Source organism: Phalaenopsis equestris, unplaced genomic scaffold (genome assembly GCF_001263595.1).
Source record: "Phalaenopsis equestris unplaced genomic scaffold, ASM126359v1 Scaffold000002, whole genome shotgun sequence".
NCBI lineage: Eukaryota > Viridiplantae > Streptophyta > Magnoliopsida > Asparagales > Orchidaceae > Phalaenopsis > Phalaenopsis equestris.
In genome coordinates, this window is record NW_018164444.1 from 81427771 (window position 1) to 81437733 (window position 9963).

Consider the following 9963-nt stretch of genomic DNA (forward strand, 5'->3'; position numbering starts at 1 on the left):
AAGATATTGGTGAAAACATGGAGGAATGATCCAACATCCTGAAGAAGACTGACAGGCGCTACAAGGAATCACTATTAGGCACCTTCCTCTTCCTTGCATGAGAGACAGGCTCATTATGAGCTACTGCAACAAGAACAAATCGGTGTGCTCGACTTCCCTTTTAAAGGGAAGGGCACAGGGTAACCTCAGCAGGCGTGGGATTCTCTACAGTAATCTGGATAGGGTGCTCTAGGGAACCAAAAGTTACGAAACCCTCAAGAACACAAAAAATCTTGTGGAAGAAGGAAACCAAGCTTCCCCTGGTAGTGGCAATCATGAACACCTTCTCGCTCGTCATGTCTACCAAGCAAAAAAGAGAAAACAATCACAAAGATCGAAAGGTAAAAAAAACTGATCAAATAAAATTACAATGGCATTGATGCATGTGATAATACAATAACTGAACTATCAAGGGGAACAGAAGGGATGGAGTAGCTTCGAGTTCCTAACCATAACAACTAATGTGTGGATCTGAAGTCTAAGGTTTAAAAGACACAATAAGTAACACTACAACAGTTGGAAGCTAGGTCACAAGAAATGTAAGTAAAACCCCTGAAAGGGAGAGAGTGCACTGTCACCATTGACTCTGCAAGTTTGCCGACCATATGGTCCTGGAGTTGACCATATGGTCAACATGTTGACTATATAGTCAATGTGTTGACCATATTCTCAATGTGAAGTTCAATCGTGGTATGATAGTCAATTTGGTTAAATTTGGTCCAAATTAGTATTTGACATCTTTGGTTTGACTTGTCTAAGGTTTCACCAAATTTTAGGGTCAAGAGGGAGACATTAGGGTTTTGGTTTGATTGTATGGTTTGGTGGGGTTGGAGAGACTTTTGGTGGGCTAGGGATCAATTTAGATAGACCCTCTCCTAAGGTGGATTTAATATTCATAATGATTTCTAGGCAAATCCCTAAGGTTTTAGGTTGACTTGGGTGACTTAGGACATGTTTTGCCCATGGAGCTCAATATGGAGCCCACACCTAGCCCAAACCCTAAACCATCCACAATGTTAGAGGGCTTGAGCTTACTATAAGGGAGTCCAAAAATTCATAGCCTTGTTCTTATGGGAAAAGTAAGGGGAAGTCCTCACAAAATTGAGGTCAACAAAGGTCCTTCCGATGATGTAGCCAGTCGATCGACTGGGGAGGCTGACAAAATGAAATGACCAACCACTCTCTTAAACCATCAGCATATTCTGGACATACTGATGCATTTACCCCACTCTTGTTATCTTTTTTCACTCTTGATAGTGATCCTTAGGTTATGTTCCAGTCAAGCCCTTCCTCTTGCAACTACCTTAATATCATCATGTTCTACTCAAGCTCTACATCTTATTCCTACAACGTTGCCATTTGTATCCCATAAATTTCAAATTTCCAAAATATTAAAGAAAAAACACAAAAAAAAACCTCAAAACTCCATTTACAACTCATCCATGCTTTCATAAGGAAGTTCTCGATGGAAAAAAAATTAGGCCAAGAACGAATTACCAAGCTCTTTGCTTTACTCCATCAATCTCTCAAGAGCATAGGCATCTAATGCATTTCTTCAAACACTTCTTTAAAAATGATTCTATATATACATGAACTTCTAATTTGGCTTTTTTGTCGGAGATGTAGATTAGGTAGATAAGGAAAATATTTAATAAGGTAAACTAGCAATAGGTTATGAAGATGATGTCAGCAATGAAATTTTTAATGCATCTCTTTTTTCAGTAAATTGAGGATCGGTCTCAACTTTAGTTGAATATTCAAATTAATTACAATATAGTTAACAAATCTATTACACAAAAAGAATTTGTAAGAGAAAAACATGTTGGAACAATCAAATAAAATCAAGGTCCATATAAAAGGAGTTTAAGAGAATCCTAAGCCTTAAATATGGCTCCATCCAAAGTCATCAAAGTTAATGTGACATGAAACAGGTTCAAAAGTATTACCTATATATACAAATATAAGTTAATCACACCTTTAAAGGAAACAAGGAGTTGCATTCTTGATGAGTTGAAACAACATAAATAATAGTAGAAAACATACTACAAGAAAGCAACTGTTATCCAAAGCAACAACAAAAACATGGAACATTCTCAATAAGGTAATTTGTATTAGGCCTAATAGTATAAGCATAAATCCCCATAGTTACACCATCATTCTAAATAGTTGGTTGAGCCACTAAAAGATTTCTTTCATCATAGCTCCTCCAAAAAAAAATAATGAAAAAAAATCTAAACATATCACCAAAATGAAAGGAAATTATCCAATAAAGAGATGAAAACACCAAGATTAGTGACCATTCATAAGCAACTTCTTGAGATCCGAAAAATTGGGAAATATTGAATAAAAGAAAACCATCTATATAATTGAGAAGCCACACAAAATAAAAGATATCCAAAAAGTATGTGTAAAGTTTTTGAAAAGATTCCATAGAAAAAGTAAAAGATGGCATAAAAGGAGAATCCAATGTAGTATCTGTTTAGAAGGAAAAATTTAGAAAAATCTTGCAGGTTGAAGGAGAAAATGAAAACCCTTTATAAAATCTTCTCATAATTTCTAGTTGAGACCTAGTGTATGTGACAAGAGAACAACCAATCTCATAATCGAACAATAAAGGTCCAACTATAATAGTTATAAGACCTTATAAAATATTGTCAAAATTAAAAAAAGTGGCAAACCAACAAGTGATTAAAAAAACAGAATAAAAGTAATCATAATCTAAATGTGTAAGATCAAGTGAAGTGTCTGTTGTTAACTCACAAAATGTTGAAGTAACAAGGTAAATCCAAGCATTCTAGTGGTATAGAAGAGAGCAGCTTATATTTTTACCAACAACCATAGGTGGGATAAAAATTGAGCAAATGTAAAGCAACCCAACTGGAAGGTAGAGATCTAAATGGATCTTAAACAAAATGTCTGTGGATAAACCAAGAGAAAACTTGCTAATTATATATTTCAAGCAATGTAAAACTATTAAGTAATGAGTCAAAGAAAAAGAGTAAGTTACTATTATTGTAAACTTAGAAAGAGATAAAGTTTCTCATTTTTGTGGTTGTTTGGCACAAAACTTATTATAAGAAAGAATTTTATTGTTGTTTTATGCTAAAGTGATCCAAACTAATTATGATGTCAATTAAAAAAATAAGAATTTGATTATAATTACACTAAATATTTTCCACCTTACATCTGAGATTGATGGTGTAAAGAGTAAGTAATTCATGGCCTCCACAATATTTAGGTATAATAGTAATGTCCCAAGTAATAGTTTGCATATTATGTTCGAACGTATTATGATGCAATTTATTAATAATAATGGAGGATATGATTTTTTTTAATCCCTTAGAAATAATAGCAAAATAAAACCAACAATAAATATTAATTCAAAAAATGAATCTGATAAGTTGAAATTTACCATCAAATGATTAAAATTTGTTGCTTTCATCCTCCAAGCAGTTGCTAAGTTTTTTCTAGAAATTTTAAAAATTCAAGCATATTAAGTTTTTTTATGATCAAAGATAATAATAAGGTAATCTCGAGTGAGATGTTTAGGAAAGAAACTAATTATGTTGGTAACTTGTGGGATAAATGGCTATTAACTACTTTGAAGAAGTCAATAATGAATTTTTTTAGCTTCACACCAAGTTTAGTAGCCTCAAAAAATTTTTGAGAATTTGGATAGGCATTTTATAGATTATAAATTAGCTTTCCTAACGAATAAAATATCATCAGTAAAAATAAGTTAAGTGTAATGTTGTCCATCCAAATCCAATAATCTAGAGAAAATATTCATGAATATAGTTAATGGATATCAAGATAGCGGGCAACCCTACCTTAAGCTATAATAAGATAAGAAATACCCTTTAAACTATTTATTCATAATAAAAAATAATTGAATATGAAACATACAAGCATTAATTAAAGCAATGAATTCATCAGAAAAACCCATAGGAATCAATCATTCATAAGGAAATGAAAATCTAACTTTGTCAATAATTTTAATGAGATCAATCTTAGTGTAGAGTTTTCTAGGATATGAAATAGAGTTAAACCGATTCAACATCTCATTTGAAAAATTAATAATAAAAAAATGTTTCTTTTAGAGATGAAAGCAGCTTGAGCCAAATGAATTAAGAATAGAAGTGGTGGCTTGAGTTTTTCAACATGAATTTTGATAATAACATTGAAAATGGAGTTGCTAAATAAATGGTTTATAGTTATTAAGGGATTCAGCATGCAAGGTCTTGGGAATAAGAGTGATAGCTGAGCATCTTACTTTATTGGGAAGTTTAGTTATAGTAAAGAAATTTTCAATGGCATGAATACAAGATTAACCCTTGAAATATCATGCATTCTTAAACAATTTTAAGATAGTGCCATCAAAATATTGCGAAAAGGAATATTTGTTATCTTCAACATTAATTTTTTAAAGGAGCTGCTCTTATTCAAAAGAGGTAAGAGTGAGAATAATAGGAATATTTGTATAAGTAGTGGTCAGTTAGAGCAATTGTAAGAAAAGAGAAATGAGCAACAAACTCTTTAGCAATATCTCATTGAGTGTGATTATAAAAGTGATTAACTAAAAGCTTTCCAATGTAGTTATTATTATATTTTTAATATTTACTCTCTGATATAGAAAGTCGATATCATCTTCTTTTGTAGAAATCTAAATGCATTTTGCATATTGCTTGATCCGGTTGTTTTCATAGATGGAAACTTCAATAAGTTTATTCTAAATGATAAAAAGCTTGAGAGAGAAAGTCTTTACAAAGATGGCACTTATTCAGTTTGTGATAGATCTCATTTTAATATGTTTTGAGTTTAGTAATATTGTTGTTAATGTAATTAAGAGATTCCCATTTGATAGCTTTGAGAGCAATTTTGATATTGTTAATATGTTATAAGGAGTAGACATAGGATCACTCTAAACAAGAATATTTCAAGCATTATAAATAATACTTTGATAATTAGTGCATGTGCTCTAATAATTCTTTTATATAAACCTACAATCATGATTAAAATTGATTCCAAAATATGAAATAATAGGAGAATGATTAGAATTAATAGTTCCAACATTTTGTAGTAAGAAGTAGGGATTAAATTCACCCAATGACCATTATAAAGAGCTTTATCTAACAAACATATGATGGAATTATGCAGTTGCTGGTTAAACCAACTAAATGAATGCCTTGTGTTAGAAAGATCAATTAAACCAAAGTTATAAATGCAAGAGTTAGAATTTAACAAATTGTAAAGGAGTAGTGGGGTGCAACAACCTTATTTTCACCAATTTCTGATGCAATAAAAGTCCACTACTATAATTTAAGGACTATTAATAGTAGCAAGAGAGCTAATGGAAGTCCATGAATATTTTCTTTAAATAAATCCATTATTAATATACACAATAGGGATAGAAAATTCAATAATGAAGAAGAAATTTTGATAACTATGAAGATATTAAGCATTTTATTCTTGCATGGAGAATAAGCTTGTAAAAGAATTTCATTTTAACAGGATTCAACCAATTGAAGCATTATGAAAATTGTTGGTGTTGCCTTCAATGGAAAATTTTCTAAATTAATTACAGAAAAGGGGGTCAATCATAGTAGAAGCACAAAGTTTTGTTTCAATCAAGCAATTGACATCCATATTATGTTCTTTGACAAGATTTCTATAGCCACTGATAACAGTATTATAACTAAGTCCACGAACATTTCAAACACTATTATTTAGATTAAACATATTCCATTGTTGGGATTGGGAACTTACCTTGGGTCTTAACTTTTTTTGGCTTTGGAGGTGATGAGTTAGGTGGAAGCAGAGGGGTTATTGTCATTAGTACAAAGCAATATTTTGAAGGGTAAAATAGAGTGGAAAGTAAGTTACGGATTATAAAAAAAATTGTATTAATGTGTTTAAGAGAGGAGGCGTGAAGGATATCAAAGAGGTTAAGGTGCAGAAGTAGTTCTGTTGAGTCTGTGCCCTATGTTATAATAAGCAGCTAAGGTAGAAAAAAATAAATTATGAGCTATGTTTGGTAGGTTTGGATGGAATTTAACAATGACATAAGAGCTAGGGAGAGGTGGTAAGCCAATTTTAGGGAGATCAGAGTAAGTTCAGCTTTGGCCTCTGCCATAATGAGAGTTGGGGTTTATGGATGCTTGTAGGAGGGACATTTGGGGAATGAGGTAATATTATGTACAAATGTATTACATTTCATGCACGAATTAAGTTCTTATTCATATTCCAAAAGCTGCAAAATATATATCCACTTCATGGGAATACTAATAAAATCAAGGAGATTATATGTAATATTAATTCTCACATTAACACAAGACTACCCTAGTAAGAAAATCAACAGTCTATTGAATGCCTATTTTACTGCTATTTTAGGAATCTCATTTCAAACCTAAAATAAAGAGGCAAGTTAGGAAATTTACCCCATATCAAAATATCTTTAGAAATGATGGGTATAAAATCTTGAGTCCATTTCTTAAAGATGAAAGATCTCCCACTTATTAAAGATGGGCCACCAAATAAAACCTCATCTAAATCCTCAGCACAAGTAAATTTAAAAAGGGAAAAGCCTATCTTCAAAAGAAATAAGGTCATTAGTACTTTAGAGACTCTGAATTTTTTTAATGGCTTGAAGGAGGTTGAGGGAGGAAGAAAAGCAGGATGGATTGATGAGGTCAAGGCCAAAACCTTCATGGACGGTGATGAAGTTTCAATTAGAATAGTGGTTAGGTTAGGGTTAGGGTAAGAGGCAACGAGAAATATGGGAGCCACAATGGGTGAAGCAAACACTAAGAAGGCAAAAGTTGTGTGTGTGTTTTTTTTATATATGGTTAGTTCATTAGAACAACCTCTAATTCGTCTCTTTAGGTAGTAGAGAGGGAGCCTAGGCTAAAGAAATGCTACAAGCAGATATTTCTACATGTTGATCAATGTTCAAACTCTGGGGAGGCGATATTGGCGACTAAAACGGCGGAGGCAAAGTTACTGGGAGGTGTTATTTTTATTTAGGGTTTATTATTTCATCTCTATATATATAAATAAGAAATTTATAGTTTAATTTAATAGTTTAAAATGCTATGTATGTATATTTAATAGTAGTACAAGAGGGCATGTTCCTTTTTTATTATTATCTAAATATTTATGCGAGTTTTTTATTTTATTATTTCATGTCTATATATATAAATAAGAAATTTATGGTTTAACTTAATAGTTTAAAATGCTATGCATGTATATTTAATAGTAGTACAAGAGGGCATGTTCTTTTTTTATTATTATCTAAATATTTATGCGAGTTTTTTAATTTTATTATTATTTCCAGCGGATTGAGCGCTCAAATTTTGTAATTGCGTAGGAATGTGGGACCTACTTTTCTCAATTGGTAATGGTAGCAGGTAAGATTTGGTGCACATATAATGGTAGTTAATGAAATCTTTGCGGATGACATCAATTTAGAATTATATAAATGGATGTGAATATCATGCTTTGATATTTTAAATTAAAAAATAAGTGATACACATAATAATTATTATTAAAATGCAAAAATTTAAATTAAATATTTATTGTGATAATTATTGATTGTGCTAGAAAATTCGCAACGGTAGAGTGACGGACTATCGTCTTGGTATTGTACGAAAGTTCAGCACACACATAGATGAAAGAGAAACAAGCGGTGATGCAAGCGGTGATGACTGTGATGACTCCAGAAGTTTTTACGTGGAAAACCCGTAAGGGAAAAACCACGATGTATGGACCAATTGAGGAAATTCACTATTGATTGTTGATTACAGGAATCCATTATTCCGCTGACGGGAAATGATAACTATATTATTTAGATTGCAACGTCGACTGACGTTGTCTGGTTGGTGGTAATCGATGGTGGCTAGTGCTAGTCGATGACGGTTGTCAGAGGTCGGCGACGGTTGGCAGTGGTTGTCGGAGGTCGGCGGTAGTCGACGACGGTCGGCGGTGGTGCTGAGTTGCAGCTTCTCCTCAATGCCTCAGACTCTCTCTCTATACTTCAGCTCTCTTTCATGTGAGAGGTGGGGGGTGTATTTATGGTGTTCTGGGTACGATTAATGCAGGAATATCAACCATTTTGATTGGACGGTCCAGAGAGTTTCCTCCGGTCATGTCGCATTTAATAGACATTGGATGTTGAGCTCGTTGGATTCGTCTTGTCGCGCTGCTCGATTCGAGCATAAACTTGTCAGTGTCGACATCTGTTTGACCTTCCAAATGTGTCCAGAAATTTTCTAATTTCTAATGGTGGTGGTGGTTTAATGACTTGATCTAAGCTTGATTTGACTCAGATTGGACTAGTTTTCATATCATTAGGTTCGTCTCATCAAACTGGTAAGTTTAACTACTAGTTTGCTGAAATCGGAGCTCTGGATTACTTTTTATCAAAATTTAAATGTTTTTTGCTTAAAATATCGTTTTGAGATTTGTGTTATGCTGCGAGATTCGTGTTGGATGATAAAAATTTGTTGGTGACGTGTCAATTATTAATATTACAAATTTGTTATTATTATGATTATTATTGATATGTCTATAAAAAAATTCATTCAATCAAGAGAAGCTCGAAGCAATACACGAGTTGAATTTTCTCAATTAAAATCAAGATTCTTCAAGCTTCTATATTTTTAAAGACAACAATGCAGAAATTAATCCAATTCCTGTCGAAATGAGGCAAGTATTAATTGATGTATCAAAAAATCTTTAATAGAAATTCAACAGCTTTATAAGATTACTCAATTTCAATCATTAAAAAAACTTAAATATAAAACTAAGTAAATGATAAAAGAAAGTAAATGCTGGTAATATGATAGAAAGATATGAGATTTTGGCTAAAATCATCTCAACTCCATTTGAGGAGAAAAAAAACATATAATACACTCACATTAAAAAGGGCTTCAAATAAGGAATAGACTTCGAGTTTGTGAAAGATATGTATGATGATTGACGTAATGACATGAATACAAATATTTCTTGTGGGGCATACCCAGGGATTGGAGCAATAGGAACCGTGAGGGAGAGGTAGAGAGAGACAGAGACAAAGGGAGAGAGAAGAAGAAAAAGCACAGCGATTTGCTCCTCTGGGGCAAAACTGAGGTATTTTCGGGCTGACTCATTTTATATATTGGAAGTGACAGTTACAAGAGAGAAGGGGAGAGAATTCTCCTTACAGAAAATGGGTCTAGAAAGGAGCCCAAAATGCCTTAATACATGCTATGGTCCATTTATTTATAGGAGATAGAAGAACAAAATCTATAATTACAAGTTTGCCCCTAGTTTAATAGAGAAGTTACAGGATTTTATTATCTTTATGCCTTTCTAGACCTTCTAGTCAGTAGGTCCTTAGGTTGGCCGTCTGAGTTGATTTCGATCGACCATTTATCTGGACACACGTCAGCCTTCGTTTTGGTAAGCTGATTAGTTTTTGAGTGTGACAGTCGGTCGGCTTGTCATACATTGTTCCTTGGTGATCTTTGGTAATCTTTGGGGGAGCTGTGGAGAGAGTTTCATGTTAATATTTGTTGGAGGGTTGGACTTTGTCCAGTCCTTGGCGTGGATGCCTATTCCTGGTTGGCCAGGATGGCCCTTTAATCGTTGGATTGGCCTTCGTTCAATTGACGGTCCTTCGATTAGCAGAACAGTCTTCAACTGGTCTGATTCTCATGCACCTGTAGCTTTTCATCATTAGGACCCTAGTAATCTCTCTTCTGATCTAGAAAATTAAATTTTCTCAAGATTCATGCGTACGATTTTTTGGTGCACTTGTTAAGTTCTCCGATTTTCTTGTTTCTTGATAGCAACAACATTGATAAGAACAAGAAAAGTTTTATAGTAATAAATTGAATCGTAACAGCCATAATCTAATGCAATGATTAGTCTTCTAGGATTTTAGTG